Here is a 17169-nt window from a genome sequence, read left to right as displayed (position 1 = left end):
TCTCTCCCACACACACATGCACTCTCTCTCTCACATACACACACATGCACTCTCTCTCTCTCACACATACACACACGCTCTCTCTCTCCCACACACACAAATGCACTCTCTCCCACACCCACATACACACATGCACTCTCTCTCACACATACACACACTCTCTCTCTCCCACACACACATGCACTCTCTCTCTCTCTCACATACACACACGCACTCTCTCTCCCACATACACACATACACTCACTCTCCCACACACACACACGCACTCTCTCTCCCACATACACACATGCACTCTCTCTCTCACACATACACACATGCTCTCTCTCTCCCACATACACAAATGCACTCTCTCCCACACCCACATACACAAACGCACTCTCTCTCACACATACACACATGCACTCTCTCTCCCACATACACACACGCACTCTCTCTCTCACATGCACACACATGCACTCTCTCTATCCCACATACACATGCACTCTCTCTCTCTCATATACACACGCACTCTCTCTCTCACATGCACACACATGCACTCTCTCTCTCACATACACACACTCTCTCTCTCCCACATACACACATGCACTCTCTATCCCACATATACATGCACTCTCTCTCTCCCACATGCACACGCACTCTCTCTCTCACATGCACACACATGCACTCTCTCTATCCCACATACACATGCACTCTCTCTCTCCCATATACACACGCACTCTCTCTCTCACATGCACACACATGCACTCTCTCTATCCCATACACACATGCACTCTCTCTATCCCACACACACATGCACTCTCTCTCCCACATAGACACATGCACTCTCTCTATCCCACACACACATGCACTCTCCCACATAGACACATGCACTCTCTCTATCCCACACACACATGCACTCTCTCTCCCACATAGACACGCACTCTCTCTCTCACATGCACACACATGCACTCTCTCTATCCCGCACACACATGCACTCTCTCTATCCCACACACACATGCACTCTCTCTCTCCCACATAGACACGCACTCTCTCTCTCACATGCACACACACACTCTCTCTCCCACACATACGCGCACTCTCTCTACCTCCCACACACTCTCTCTCCCCATCCCCCCCCTCACACACACTCTCTCTGTCTACCCACCACCCCAACACACACTCTCTCTCCCCCCACACACACTCTCTCCCCCACACACACACGCACTCTCTTGTTCCCCCCACACATGTACACACACTCTCTCCACCCACCCCCACACACACTCTCTCTGCCCCCCAGAACCACACACACATACTCTATCTCTAACACCTCACACACGTATACTCACTCTCTCTCTAACACACCCCCACACATGCACTCGCTCTTTCACCCCCTCCCCACATACGCACTCTCTCTCTAACCCCCCCACAAATGTACTCTCTCTCTCTCCCCTCCCCACACATGCACTCTCTCTCTAACCCCCCCTCTCTACACAAGCACTCTCTCTCTCCCCCCTCCCCATACACACGCACTCTCTCTCTCTCCCCCTCCCCATACACACGCACTCTCTCTCTTCGTCCCCCTCCCCACACATGCACTCTCTCTCCCCCTCCCCACACACGCACTCTCTCTCTAACCCCCCCATGCACACACACACTCTCTCTCTAACATCCCCACACACGCACTCTCTCTCTCCCCCCTCCCCACACACGCACTCTCTCTCTAACCCCCCACACACGCACTCTCTCTCTAACCCCCCTCCACACACGCACTCTCTCTCTCCGCCCCCTCCTCACACACGCACTCTCTGTCCCCCCTCCCCACACACGCACTCTCTCTCTCCCCCTCCCCACACACGCATTCTCTGTCCCTCCCCTCCCCACACACGGACTCTCTCTCTAACCCCCCCATACACACACGCACTCTCTCTCTAACACCCCCACACACGCACTCTCTCCCCCCCACTCCCCACACACATGCACTCTCTCTCTCTCCACCCCTTCCCCACACACACACTCTCTGTCCCCCCTCCCCACACACGCACTCTCTCTCTAACCCCCCCATACACACACGCACTCTCTCTCTAACACCCCCACACACGCACTCTCTCTCTCCACCCCCTCCCCACACACACTCTCTCTCCCCCCTCCTCACACACACATACTCTCTCTAACCGCCCCACACACGCACTCTCATCTAACCCCCCCCCCACACACACACTCTCTCTCCGCCCCCTCCCCACACACGCACTCTCTGTCCCCCCTCCCCACGCACGCATTCTCTCTCTCCCACGCACGCTCCCACAGACACACACGTAAATCTCTGGGGTGAATTTGCATTTGCAGATACAGATACATTCTATTTTGTTTAAAGAGCACACAATTTGTTGACAGTCAATGTGGCATTTTATAAATTCCTAATTTGGAAATAAAAACCGGCTGACTCCAGGTTAAGACACAGACAGACTGTAAACAAGGTCTCACACCAAAAGTGCATTGTCTGACCAGAGATGTCACCTCTTTTATATTTAAGTTATCTCGGGGCAGTGACTTGAAAGAAATTCTGGAATTTGCATATTAATCAGTCTGAACCTGCACCTCCATTCTAACTGAGTAAAGATTTAACAGCCATCTTGTTGTGTTCAATTGATTCCCATCAGTTGCATGACCTTTTGTTCTTTTACTTATAACTTCTGTGTCTGAGGCCTCCCTCTCTCACTAGCACCTGAAGGAGGAGGGAGGCTCCGAAAGCTTGTGTTTTCAAATAAACCTAGTGGACTATAACCTGGTGTCTTGTGACGTTTTTGACCATAAAATCAAAGAATAACTTTTGAGCAAATTCAACTGCGAGGGATTGCCCTTATTGATGGCAGCACCATGGGTTGATGTTGTATTGTCAAAGGGAGTTTCCACTTACAAAGTTCTTCAATTGATGGGGGGGGTTTCAATATCAGAGCAAGACCCAGTTCGAACACGCAGGTGCCCCTGGGCTCTCTGATTAGATTAGATTAGATTCCCTACAGTGTGGAAACAGGCCCTTCGGCCCAGCAAATCCACACCCACACTCTGAAGAGTAACCCACCCAGACCCATTTCCCTCTGACTAATGCGCCTAACGCTATGGGCAATTTAGCATGGCCAATTCACCCGACCTGCACATTTTTGGACTGTGGGAGGAAACCGGAGCGCCCGGAGGAAACCCACACAGACAAGGGGAGAATGTGCAAACTCCACACAGACAGCCACCCGAGGCTGGAATTGAACCAGGGTCCCTGGTGCTGTGAGGCAGCAGTGCTAACCGCTGCCCACAATGTATGTGATGAACAGAAACTCAGTGACCGCACAGCCTTTTTTGTTTCAGCATGTTGATGTATAAATCAGCCTTCATTATCATTATAAGAGATGACATCTCGAGTTTCTCATCATGTTGTAATATGGGTTGAAATGGAAGGAGATGGTTTGGTTCCAGATTTCTGGCAGTATCCTGGGATATGCTCCATTTCTCGATTGATTTCTGTGAATCCCCGCACTAGTTGGACTGGACCTACAGGATTTCAGATTGGAATTGGGCCATGGGCATGGATTCTCACCCTGATCACCCCAAGTGTTATGTGTGCAGTTACATTTGTGTCATTCCATTTAAGAGTCAGTCAAGTGAGCTGTAGTGGAAGCTAGGGGAGGTAGTCTAAAACCAACTGTGGAACTGAAAAGAAACGCAAAAAAGTGTTCAGTTTACCCTCCATCCACCTCATGTTCTATTTATGGTTCTAGTGAACCACAAACATGATAACTGACAACAAGAGTGGAACCCAGTCCATAAACTGTGTGCAAGCGCAATTTTTTTTGGTCAGGAGTAAGGATGTTGCATGGATTTTGAAAACAACTTGAAGGTAATGTTGAGGGATGCGATTGCTTCGGGCTTAAGGCTGCAGCCAATGCTCGGCATCAGGGAATGGGTCAAGACCAGAGGTCATGAAGAGGCTTGGGCCACAGCCAATGGCTGAAGAGGGGACAATTCACCCGGGAGCTTATTGAAATCCTCACAGAGTGCAGTCGCAAAGGGTCTCAGGCTGTGAATGGCTACTAGAGTACACTGAGAGTTGAATCAATATTGGGTTCACTCGTTAACAGTGATTAAATAAGTAAAAATTAATGGGATTTCAGAAATATTGCAAATAATTTTGAAATTTAATTTCATGATTATGTCAACTTGTCTGCTTATACAAAAAGCCTTGTCTACACTACTACAAAGGAGCAGCTGAAATTACATCCTCCATTTTGCAATAGCTAAAGAAATATTTATTGCATGTCAGCCAGAATTTTTAAGACGTACTTTTGAATCATTTTCTGTGTCTCCATCTGTTTTTCAGTGATACCGCATAATATAACACTTCCTCTCTCCCCACAGAGCATGGGAGAATCCAAATGCCCTTCAGCAGATCCTGAAGGGCACCAAACACCAGAGCACCAACTTTCAGTCATCACTTAGTCAGTCACCTGCCCTGCGGCATGCACCTTGGAGGAAATTAATAGAGATGTTTTGGTGGATTCACAGGATGAGGAATCAATCATGAGCACTGGAAGGGGTATCCGTGGCGATGATGGATGAGGGTAGATAAAATTCTGAATGTTAAGCACTCATGCATGAGGAAACAAATTGAACAAATCAGCTTTAAAGCCAAAAATGGGAGCGCATTTGAAATGATCATTTATCTCTTTGTCATGCCCAATGTAGAGATCAACATCTGGCTGGATAGTTGCAACTCCCACACCATTAATGCCATCGAGTAACAGTTCTCAGCAATGCATTGTAATTCTCTGACGTTGAACATATGGCAAGAACAGAACCATCTGCAACGCCAACATCAGTAAATAGTCAAAGGCATAGTCGAAGCCTTTCTGTTAAATGCTTACAATCCGTTGTCGAGCTTTTGGGATCCAAGCTCCAGAAAGTACACTCAAAGCAGCCTCAATTCTCTTTGAACCAGTTGCACACAAGCACAAGAGAGACGCCATAGCTATACTGATGGTCAGGATTCGATGATCAGGCAAATCTTGAGCATGCGAGGAGATGCCCTCTGCAATGGTGTGGCACGAAAAAGCACAGACATAGCTGCTGGCATTCAGCAGCTGTTCTTTGCCATCATGTAACCTGTATTTAACAATGGAGGCAGCCTTATAAATGTAGCTATACCAGCTAAGATAAGCACTTACGCACAGCAGTATGCCAACTACTGAAAACAAAGAAATGCTGCAGGTTAGGCAGTATCCATGGAGTAAGCACAAAGTAAGACCATAAGACATAGGAGTGGAAGTAAGGCCATTCGGCCCATTGGATCCACTCCACCTTTAATCATGGCTGATGGGCGTTTCAATGCCACTTACCCGCACTCTCCCCGTATCCATTAATTACTTGCGAGATCAAGAATTTATCAATATCTGCCTTGAACACATTTAGCATCCCGGCCTCCACTGTTCTCATGGCAATGAATTCCACAGGCCCACCACTCTGTTGCTGAAAAAATGTCTCCTCATTTCCATTCTAAATTGACCCCCTCTAATTTTAAGGCTGTGCCCACGGGTCCTAGTCTCCCCGCCTGATGAAAACAACTTCCCAGCGTCCACCCTTTCTAAGTCATGCATTATCCTGTAAGTTTCTATTAGATCTGCCCTCAACCTTCTAAATTCTAATGAATACAATCCCAGGATCCTCAGCCGTTCATCGTATGTTAGGCCTACCATTCCAGGATTCATCCGCTGGACACGCTCCAGTGCCAGTATGTCCTTCCTGAGGTGTGGGGCCCAAAATTGGAAACAGTATTCCAAATGCGGCCGAACTAGAGCTTTATAAATTCTCAGAAGCACATCGCTGCTTTTATATTCCAACCCTCTTGAGATGAATGACAACATTACATTCACTTTCTTAAGCAAGGACTTAACCTGCAAGTTGACCTTTCGAGAATCCTGGAGTAGCACTCCCAGATCCCTTTGTACTTTGGCTTTAGGAATTTTCTCATCGTTTAGAAAATAATTTGAGTCTAGATGACTCTTCATCATAAGCGGCAAGTATTGTATAAAGGCCTTTTAGTAATATTTAACTTGGACCCTGTAATAATGTTGCTTAATTTCAGGAGAGGCTTGAAAATCTACAGGCTGTGTGGTAAAAGCACTCACTTTTAGTTTGTTCTGAGGACAATAACTTGATATTTTGACCACAGAGTAGGATCTAAATAAGTGCAGGGTTGTTAAGAAACAACTGTTTAAAAGTCTGCGTTTAGCATCCATTTTTCAGCTTAATTGACACGTCATGATTTGAATATTGCTGCAGGCACCTCTCAGAGCCTATGGGTTAGCAGTCCACCGCCAATCAGCTATGATGTTCATGGAGCAGTATATTTGGCTGTTTTCCATCAGAAATTTACCCATACCTCTCCCAATGTCATCTACTGTACCTGTTGCACCCGATATGGTCTCCTCTACATGGGGAGACAGGGCACCTCCTTGCAGATCATTTCAGAGAATATCTCTGGGACACCCTCACCCACCAACCCCATCGCCCTGTGGCTGAACACTTCAACTCCCTCTCCCACTTCGTCAAGGACATGCAGGTCCTGGGCCTCCTCCACTGCCAAACCGTTACCACCCGACGCCTGGAGGAGGAACGCCTCATTATTCTGCCTTGGGACCCTGAAACCACCCGGGATAAATGTGGATTTCAACAGCTTCATCATTTCCCCTCCCCCCACATTATCCCAATCCCAAGCCTCCAACTCGGCACCGCCCTCCGTACCCGTCCATCACCGCCCCCTCTGACCTATCACCTTCTCCCTCACCTTCATCCACCTCTCGCTTTCTCAGCCACCTCCCTCCAACCCCCACGCCCCTCCCGTTTATCTCTCAGCCCCCACCCACAAGCCTCATTCCTGATGAAGGGCTCTGGCCCGAAGCATCGATACTCCTGTTCCTCCTGACCGGCTTTTCCAGCGCCACACTCTCGACACAGTATATTTGGGGTACAGCACACCCACTTCACTGAAGGTGCGCTATTCTTATCCTGGCTCTGTGGTATATCGGACAAAAGCTCAAGGATCGAGGGAGAGAATGGTAGTTTTCAGATGAGAAGAATTATCCTGTACATATATGGGAGAAGGGCCGCCTCACCCTACCTGCCCTCCATTTCCCTCATTTCTGCAATAACTGGTGAGTTTTAACATTAACATTTAACATTGATACCAACACAGCAATTATTCCAAACAAAATCATTGCTATTGGCAGGAGGTGTCAGGCAGAATATGTATACTAAAATATCATAAAGTCTCTTCATGGAATATCAACAGGCAGTTTAAGTGGTGAAAAAAAGCTTGTTGAACAAACTTCCAAATGACCAATCCCAACCCTGACTTCAATCCCTTGCCCAAGGCAATCCTTGTGAATTAAATATAAAGTAAACTGATAATTGAGTTCAACACCCTACTTTAGCCACCACTTTACAACTAAAGTGTCCAGCAAAAATGTTACATTTGATTGTAACACTTTGGCTAGATTTCCTTCTAGAAAGAAATTACTTTTGTCTGAAAGAAATTAAAGGGCTAAGAGTGATCAGTATTTAGATGTCATTATCTTGCACTTTGAAATCGTCTAGTTGTACATATTATAGATTATGCATTTACTATACATTCTATAGCTACATTATTGATTTTGTTTGTTCATGGGGTTTGGGCATCACTTAGTAGGCTACGATCCCTAACGGTCCCGAGATAGTTAAGAGTCAACCAACTATGATCACATTTGGACCAGATCAGGGGATGTCATCAGATTTTTTCCCCCTAAAAAGAGATTATTGACCCAGACAGGTGTTAATAAAAAAATCAATAGTTGCTACATTGTCACTCATAATTAAACTCCTTATTCTAGATACTAATGGAGCTGAAATTTCGCGATGGTGATCATAAGGAAATTTCTCTATGTACCACATTGGGATTTGGACTCAGATCATAAAAATATTAGCCTGACAGCCTGGATTGCAAGTCTAATCTAGACATTGCCATTGCATCGCAACCCCCTTTCCAGCTTGCTAACTTTTCTAATGGTAAATCCATTTTCAGTAGCTTTACTCTGTACAAACTGGGTTCAGCATTTGCTATTTTCCACTTTTCAGATTGTCAGGATATTTACTGAAAATCCTTTATAAATTTGAAATTGTCCCATTGCTGATAAGCAGGGTACAAGACAGACTAAATGTCGATAAAAGGCATAGATTTCAGATTGTTATGGAAACCAAATGTTTATAGAAGCTTTTGCTGTAACGATCGACATGAAGAAATATATTGAAAAAGTCAGAAATTCCATATTCCTAAGTATCTTACACGTGCTATTTCTTAAAGCTGCATCAATGTCTCAATGGTCAATGTTATTATTGTTCTAAGTCAAATAACAAAGATGATAACATGCATTCATGGTGCTTTTTTCTCACTCAACACAGTTAATTCATATTCACAGCAGGTGGTCCAGTCACCCTGGTAGGGGACAATTCAAGAGAGAAAATTAGATGGGCACCAATTGTTGGAGGCTTTTAAATGAAGGGAGGAAACTAGTGCTCTCACAGCCATTGATGTAACTACACATGGGTCAGCATTTATTGCCTATCAAGTGCCATTTTAAACAGCAGTTAAGTTACGTTAGGGCCCGGGTGTCCTTGGAGAAGGAGCACGCGGTGTCCACCAACACCCTGGAGTTGTTCAGGGAGAGGTGGGCGCCGCAGGGAGTGGAGTGCATTATTTCCCCCTCCAACTCTATTTTGATTTAGTCCCTACCCTCCCCTTCACTGTTTTGATCACACAGCACTGCCCTTTGATGTGAAGGGCAGTGTTTGTCACTGGCCACCCGGGTGTTTTCCTATCTTCCTGGTGGTGGAAATTGAATAAAGATTCGTGCACTTTGTGTCTCTCACTGTGTCTCACACCTGCACACACACACCATGGGTGCTGGGGAAAAAATAAGCACTACCGCAGTTAGGCGGTGGTGTGGGGGTTAATTTTAAAAAAAAATAAACAGCAGTTAAGAGTCAGCCATGTTGCCATTGCACCGCAACCCCCTTTCCAGCTTGCTAAATTTTCTAATGGTAAATCCATTTTCAGTAGCTTTACTCTGTACAAACTTCACCATTCAGGCCAGACCAGACAAAGATGGCAGATTTCCTTCCCGAACGAACAACAGTGAACAAGAAAGATCTTTACCACAATTGACAATACCACCAGGCGAGCTCTGAGTTCCAGATGATCTTTAATTGAATTCAAACTTCACCATCTACCATGGAAGAATTCAAACGTATGACCTGGTGCTCTGGACTCAGAGGTGAGTGACACTGCCACTACACCAATGTCTCCCATGTGATAGAGCCCCAGGATGTCAAGGGTAAGGATGAACAACCAAAGGTCAGAGTTCATGCCCAGAAAAAATACATAAGAAGGAAGAGAAATTAAGTCCTGCAAGTAGTCAGTTAGGTAGGAAATTGAAAATGAGGACTTAAAATATAGTAATCTCTGGACCACGCCTGGTATGACACAGCAGTGGAGTATAAGTAGAAGATGATACAGATGGTGACTGTTTGGCTGGTGCAGGAGGGAGGGATAGAACATAGAACAGTACAGCACAGTACAGGCCCTTCAGCCCAAGATGTTGTGCCAAGCGTTTTCCTTAATCTAAGACCAACCTAACCTACACACTGTTAGGTTCTATTCCCAAGGTTTCACACACGAGATGCAAGTCACACACACCAACTTCTGCAAACAGTTAAAGTTTAGTAAAGCCTGTACAAGCTGGGTGACCCCCTTTGACCCCCCCCTCGTAGGCATGTGAAGTCAAGTCAAAGAGGCCCTGAACAAAGGAAACACATCCCTTTATACAGGTCAGTTGGTAATGCTCACAGATACTCTGGCCACTCCCTCACAGTCACATGTTACCCCAGGTACAATGGTCCGATGAAATCATCCTTGGAGATAATGTGAATGTAAATGCCCTAATCCTGGGGAATCATTATGCAGACGATTTCCTGATCCAGTGATTCCCCAAGTCAATGTAGGTGAGATGTGTCCTAGCTTCGGGGTGACCCTGCAAATGGGTTCTGGCACCGCAGCTTCCTTAGACAGCGTAGGTGTGATGACCTCAGCATTGGGGATGATCATGTAAGCGAATCTGATTGGCTGGGAATGGCTATGAAATTATGGAAGAGATTGAATGACAGTTCAATTTGATAATAGTGGGATGGGGAAGGGGGGTAGGAGTAAATGACTGTCTAAATGAAGTGTGAATTACAATATATAGTCACCCACATTCTTGCATGCTAGCTGTGAGAGAGAATGTTGGTCCCATCCAGTTCCAGAATGTTCAGCTTTGCAGTCTAACTCTTCAATATCACATTAATGTCTAGCGAGATATTCCTATTTAATCTTTGAACATGACATTCCTCCCTTTTATCATTCCATGATAACTCCCCGAATGGAGGCTGGGAAGGGTCTTAGCGGCATGTTCATAGCGATCCCACAGCCAGTGTTGAAACAAGTCAGTGAGACGCAGTATACAATGAGCAGGACAGGAAATATTACCAGCCAGTGAAACAAATAGGATCCCCTGGATCCCCTGAACAGCAACATTGTGAGAGCCCTGTCTGAAATCCTCCAACTAGTGCTGAATGGATTGAATGCGTGTGTTATGTTGTATGATTCATCTGTAACGTGGGTAATGCATTTATTTTCCACAATTGTACAGCTGCCTCATTGCTGGGCCAGTAAATACTCAACAGCATATCTGGTCTGTTGTACGTAGGTCTTTAGTTGTGCCAATTCATGAGTACTGCATTTAGTCCCCTAACGGTGCTGTTTCCAAGAATGGTCAACGCACAAATGAAGTAATTTCTGTTGTTCAGTGTGATCGTCCCCACTGCTCTCCCTAGGAACGGCGTCCCCAGGAACCTATAGCCCAGGGAGGATCCCAGAGTAACTGGGTCCCTCCAGTCCACACAGATTCTCTCACTCACCAATTGGGCTACTATCCTGCGGTAGGTAGGGGCATTTTGAGGGAATGCGACAGTGAGTGGTCCTACTGTCCCTACAGCGAATAGGACTGGGAGAGTCAGGGTGGCTGTTGTGAGGGTCCCATTGAGAAGGAACACAAACCCTCTTTTGGCCCGGTAGCTTTGTGGCCATCAGCTACGAACTGCATTTACCGCCAATTCCCCCGTCCTGTCTGGAGATTCCCCCGATGCCAATCAGCTGGTGATCAGAAAAAGGGTATGAGCTGATGTGGGTACCGTTGCAATGCCTGCAAAGGAACTGCCATCCTGCGGTAACATTGAAGCAGCTTTGCTCATCACAGGTACAGGTGAACATTCCATGGCTGACCTGGCAATGCCTGCGGGTACGTTGTTTCTTGGCACTAGAGGCATTCGTGGGGACCAAGGCATAGGCACAGCTCAGCCCCGTCCCATGTGGGGTCGTGGGAAACAGCACCTTCTCTTCCCTGGGCGCCCGTGTAGTTGGGGGACTGAGTGTTATCTGAATTTATCAGCTTTACGTACCAACCCAAAGCCACCTTTTGAAGCCTCCCGCTCTGGCCTACACAGGGGACGTCTGAGGTATTTATCATGTATACGTTGGGGGGTGGTGGAATCCCACCTGGGAATGGCAACCAACAGTTCATCTACTGACTGGGGGAGTGGGTCTGAAATGTAAATGAGCCTTAAAAAACAAATTGTCCTCCAGGCCGAATGCCTCAACAGAAGCTATGGTGCCATGGACTGTGAGTACAGTTGTCAGGCCGATTGAGGGGACCATCGTTTACAGTCACTTAAATGGACCCCGCTGCTTTGTGCTTGGACTTTGACTGCTGTCGGTGTTTGTAGGGAGCACCTGGTATGGGCCCTTCCAACTGTGTCTGAGCTTGGAGCGGTCCCAGCTTTTGGTCAGCATGTGCCCTCCTGTCTGCAGGTCGGGAAGTTCATCTGGGTCCTTCAAATCCTGGTTCACTGCTTGAGGTGGTGATCGGAAAACATTCCTCACCCGTGAGTGAAGGAACTTTAGAGACGAGGCTAGCTGCCAAAAGTTTGCCTGCATTTCCTCTTCCCATAATATTTAGGTCTGCGCGGGTGAGTGGGTTTGTATCTGCATCCCAAGGGGTCCTACGGGGTCGGCTGTAGATTACCTCAGCTGCCGACAGCCCAGTGGTTGAGTGTGGGGTAATCCTCATGTGATACAGGGCCAAAGGCAGGTCCTTCAAGCAGTTCAGGCCCGTTTCACATGTTAGCTGAGTCCATTTGGGCTTAAGGGTCCCGTTTGCCCTCCCCACTATGCCACACGCCTGGGGGTGGTGGGCGCAATGGAATTGCTGCTGGATATGTAGCGCTTCACAGAGCTCTGCGTTAACTTTCCCGACAAAGTGGGGGCCATTGTCTGAACTAAGCTGTCAGGACACCCAAATCTCGGAATGATCTCTGTTAGGAGTAATCGTACCACTGTTGAGGCCGTGTTATTAGTGGTGAGAAAAGCCTCAATCCATCCAATGAAGACATCAATAACAAGGCAATACTTACAGCAACGTAGATGCGGAGGTTCAGTAAAATCATGGTGAATACATTGAAATGGACCTGCTGGTAAGGGAGATTTTCCTGTTACACAGCGCATCCCTTGACCTGCATTATTTTGCTGACACATCAAACATGACCTGATGCGCTTTTGAACATCCTCGGCTAGTCAGGGGTGCCACCAGGTTTGCAACATGATACTGCTCATTCCCCCCCTTGCCAAGGTGTGCATCAGTGTGAAGGCAATCGATGAGCATTGGTCACATGGTATCAGGTATACATACTTGACCGACTGGAGTGATCCAGAGGCCTCTTGACACAGAGTGCCAGCACCCACGCATCTTCCATATCTGCTTTTCTGAATCAGGCGCGTCCCCCTGTGAACGCTGCACAGTGACAGTGTCTGGAATGCCTTTTTCTTTTTGGGGCAGGTTTTCGGTTGAGTGCCTGCTGGTTCATCGTGGAGACGATTGAATTGCGAGCCCTTGCTGTATCCTTGGCAGCTTGATCAGCTCTGACATTGCCATGGCTGACATCTGTATTGTCTGCGACATGGGCAGCACATTTGATTATGGCCAGTTGGTTGGGGAGGAGGATGGCCTTAAGGAGATGTTGGACACTCAGTGTGTTGTGTATAGGGGTGCCTGAGGAGGTCAGGAATCAAAGCTGGCTAAGGTCGTGGGTCACACCAAAGGCCTACCGTGAATCTATGTAGAGATTGACCGTTTTCCCTGTTGCCAGGAAACTGGCTTCTGTCAGTGCAAAGAGTCCTGCTTTCTGGGCGGTAACCGGGGTGGGGTGGAGGGGGTGTCGAGGGAGGCTGCTTCTAATGTGTCCATGAGGGTAAGGATTGTATATCCTGAAAGAGGCACTCCTAAGGATGACACTGATGAGCTACCATCGGCAAAGAGAGTTAAATCCGGTGTGGGCAATGGAGCATCTGAGAGGTCTGGGCGGGGGGATGTCAGGAAGTGGCTGCACAAAAGGCAGTCATGGGGAGGATGGGGAAGCTCCTCTGAAGGGGCACTGAGGAAAGTCGCCGGGTTAACGGTCGAGCCGCGGGAGAAGGTCAGAAGGGTGTTGTTGAGAATGGCTACCTCGTAACGGCTGAGTCGAGCTTGTGTAAGGTGTTGGGTCTGGTGGGACGTGAGGTGGGCTACGATTGCATGTGACGAATAGATGGTTAGGGGTTTCTGCAGGGTTATATTGGACGTGGCAAGGGAGTAGATAGCCTGCAGAATTTGTGTGCAATGCGGAAGACCCATGCCAACAGGGTCAAGGTGAGTTGAGTAATATGCCACTGGGCTCTTGCAATCTCTGTGGGTCAGAGTTAAAACAGCGGTTGCACAGTCCTCTAGGATACCGGCATACAGCTGGAAGGGTCTGTCACACAATGGTCTCCTGAAGGCCAGGGCATTGGCAAGGGCTGCTTTTAACTCACTGAAAGCTGACGTCTCGTCTTCCGCAAGGGTGAAAGTCCCCGAGGCCTTATTAGAAGCTAAAGGGGTTAGCTGCTTGGTAAGTAATGTTACATTGGAAAGCCACTGCTGGCAGGAATTAACCAAGCTGAGAAAGGCACGCATCTGCTTAGCGCTGATGGGTGGAGGGGTTGCCAGGATGGGCACAATGCAGTCCGGGGTCAACTGATGCACTAAGCAATGTCGCCGGAAATGTAACTTGTTGCTGGGTGTGCTGAACCTTGTTGGATGGTATAACGTAGTCCCAAGAGTGGAGGGCGTTTAGAAGACAGGTGGTATCTGCACTGTTAGCAGATTCCAAAAGACTAGCTAGGAGTAAGTCGTCCACATACTGGACAATAGTGGAACGATCCGAGAGCTGAAGCTCAGAGAGCTGCCGGTGTAATACCTGGGTGAATTGAGTGGATGAATGGACAAAATCCTGTGGGAGCCGTGTCCAAGTGTACTGCTGACCCTTAAAGGTGAAAAACAAACAAATACTGAGACTCAGCAGCCAGGGACAGAGCAAAGAAAGCATGCTGCAGGTCAATTATGGTGAAAACACAGGCGCTGGCAGTGATATTGCTGAGAACGGTCACAAAGTTTGGCACGACCAGGTGCAATGGGTGCACTGTTCTGTTGATCTGTCAGAGATCCTGTACTAACCTCCACTCTGGGTGTCCTGGCTTCGGGACCAGTAGAATGGGTGTGTTTCAGGGCAATTGGCAGGAGACTATAACTCCTTGTTTTAGGAACGAGTCTATCAAAGCTGATATCCCTTCTATGGCCTCTGGTCTTAGGGGGGTATTGAGGTATCAAAGGCAGTTCTGCTGCTGGTGTAATTTGGATCTTGATAGGATCCAGAGAGGTGCCCCCCACTTCATGCTCAAAGGCTGACCAGTGGTCAGGAAAGGGGTTGGTGGTGGCAAAGTAAACCCTCCACGGTGTAAGGGCTAGAGAAATAAGTTAACTTCCTGTTGGGCAGCATTTGGCTCTGGTCAGTGATACAGGGGTCTGACTGTTGCTGTAATGGTGTGCTAAAAAATCCCAGGGCCTTTGCTTTGTAGCTCTCGTTTACAGACAAGGTAACGTGGGGTGAAACCAACCTTGGTTGGTTCCAGAGGTGGGCAGGAACATCTACGAAGAAGACAGATCCCTGTTTACGTTCAATGTGTGCCATTAGGAAGGGGGCAAAGATGGCTGCCAGTTCAGTGGAGGCTCCAGTAGAATCGTAACAAAGTGTTACATGGGAATCAGGGATTTGTAGATGGGGCGTAAAATCCTTTGGCTGTAATTCGATGGCCCAGCATTGGTGGGGAGCAATAGATCCAGAACTGTCTCTTGGGAGGATTCTCTCTAATTGTAATGCCTTCATCAAGGCAGAGAACTTTGACCCGAAGGGCACACAACAAATCCCTCCCTGCTAGGTTAATGCCTCAATTAGGGGTTTGAGTAAATTGGACAGTACAGGTATGGGGGCCAAACTGAACTGTGAGTGGTTCTGTTACTGGGATACTGCCTCTCCTGACCAGTTCGACCAATCAGGTGTACAGAGCTGTGTGAGAGCCCAAACCCATGTTGGTGCACACAGAAGGGCTCAAGTGTTGAGGTGGTGGCGCCGGTATCAATCATGAAGGGGATTTCTTTACCCTCAACCGTCATACGGATTACTGGTTCATCCTCGGGGTCTTTAGTCAGGATAGGGTAAAGTGGGAGGGAGGTCAGTTGGGCTGGGAAGGGGTCTCCAGTGTAGTGAACTCGCCCCCTGCCTGGGGTTCCATATCGCAGGTGCCCCATTGCAATGGGCAGTCTCGCTGCCAATGACCATGCACACCACAGTGAAAACAGGTCTGCACTGGCCATGCTATTGAGGGCATTGTATCATTTCATATTTGACTGTTGCCCATTTTGGGTCTTTAGGACTATGCCAGTAATAAGTTAGCGCTCTTCTCATTTGTGGACGAGTGTTATCTGGCCAATCCATATCATTGGTTCAAACAGCAGTAGCTACCCCCTCCGGGATACATTGTAATAATCGGACATTAAACTGGGGTGAGGGATTCCCTGTTTTATAAGTGGCATTCCCTGCATAGGTGGAGTATGTGGAGCAAAACCGATCGCAGCAGTCTGACCTGGCCTCCTCCTGCTTTGGGCAGTTCTCCAAAACCTTAGTTATATCTACTGGTTGTCGTAGGGTTCTCTGGAGAGCACTCTAATCACCTGGATTTGGTCCCTGAGTCTGGAAAAGGCCTCCCAATCAGTGTAACCCCCCCAAGCTGGGTTTTCCATTGCAAACCCTCACTTGGGGTCAAAGCCATACAGACTGAAGAGGTCCTGAGGTGTGGCTTGACACATTTGAATTGCACCTGTAACATTATCAGGGATATCCTCTGGACCCGTCTTTCGTTTGGGGGCATAGGACATGATCAAGCACATCTCTTGGGGTTTCCAGCGGGTGTAAAACTGTATGGTGGCCTCTCCCGTTGTGCCAGGGTTTGGGTTAGGGACTGTCTCTGTTCACATTTATCAGTGGTGTTCTGTTTCGGTTAGGTGGGTCAGGATTAGCTATTTCACTTGTGACCTCTCTGGAGCAGCCGTTGCTCTCGGGGTCATAATAGTGGGGCCTGTCCTGCTCGCTACCGCTGTCTGTGTTGGGGTTACAGGATGATGTGTTCTGGTCTCTGCGTGGCTGAAAAGAGCCTGTCTCTTTGGCTGTTCTAGTGTTGGATCGCATTCTAAAAGGGACTGGGTCAGCAAAGCTTTCAGGAGCCCGAATCTGGTCAGGACATGGGGGGTCAGGACTTCTCTGTGGCTGAAGGATAGAGCGCGGGCGGACAGGTGGCAGTGAAGGATATGGTGGGGGTGGTGGTTGTGTGCTGGTGGATTTTGGTTGGGGTGTCACGGCGCTAGCCGGGCTAGTAGGGTGTAATGGCCAATATGGGAGGGGAAGGGGCATTAGCCAGGATTTGCCACCCTTCTCCTGCTCGTCAGTGTCATCAATTGGAATAACATCGACAATCCGGAGATACCTCTGTTTTGCTCTTGGCCAGTACCTGGGTTTGGCATTCTAACCCTGGTACATTAGTCTGTCCAGTGCCTTTTAGCTTTTCACGGTTTCTTTAATTTAGATTGTCGTCCTCGCACTGAGTTTTCAACGCTG

General features: G+C 47.9%; 1 protein-coding gene across 1 annotated transcript in view; it reads right to left on the bottom strand.

The window, feature by feature from the left end:
* The window catches only part of marchf1 (E3 ubiquitin-protein ligase MARCHF1), a 647227-nt gene that overhangs the window by 611603 nt on the left and 18455 nt on the right, over positions 1-17169 (bottom strand). The gene's annotated exons all lie outside the window — the stretch shown is intronic.

The sequence above is a fragment of the Chiloscyllium plagiosum genome, unplaced genomic scaffold, assembly GCF_037043375.1.
Source record: "Chiloscyllium plagiosum isolate Xiang-an unplaced genomic scaffold, Cpla_swu_hap1 HiC_scaffold_1, whole genome shotgun sequence".
Classification (NCBI taxonomy): Eukaryota; Metazoa; Chordata; class Chondrichthyes; order Orectolobiformes; family Hemiscylliidae; genus Chiloscyllium; species Chiloscyllium plagiosum.
The sequence above is the reverse complement of the archived record's forward strand: the minus strand, read 5'-3'. Positions and strand labels throughout refer to the sequence as shown.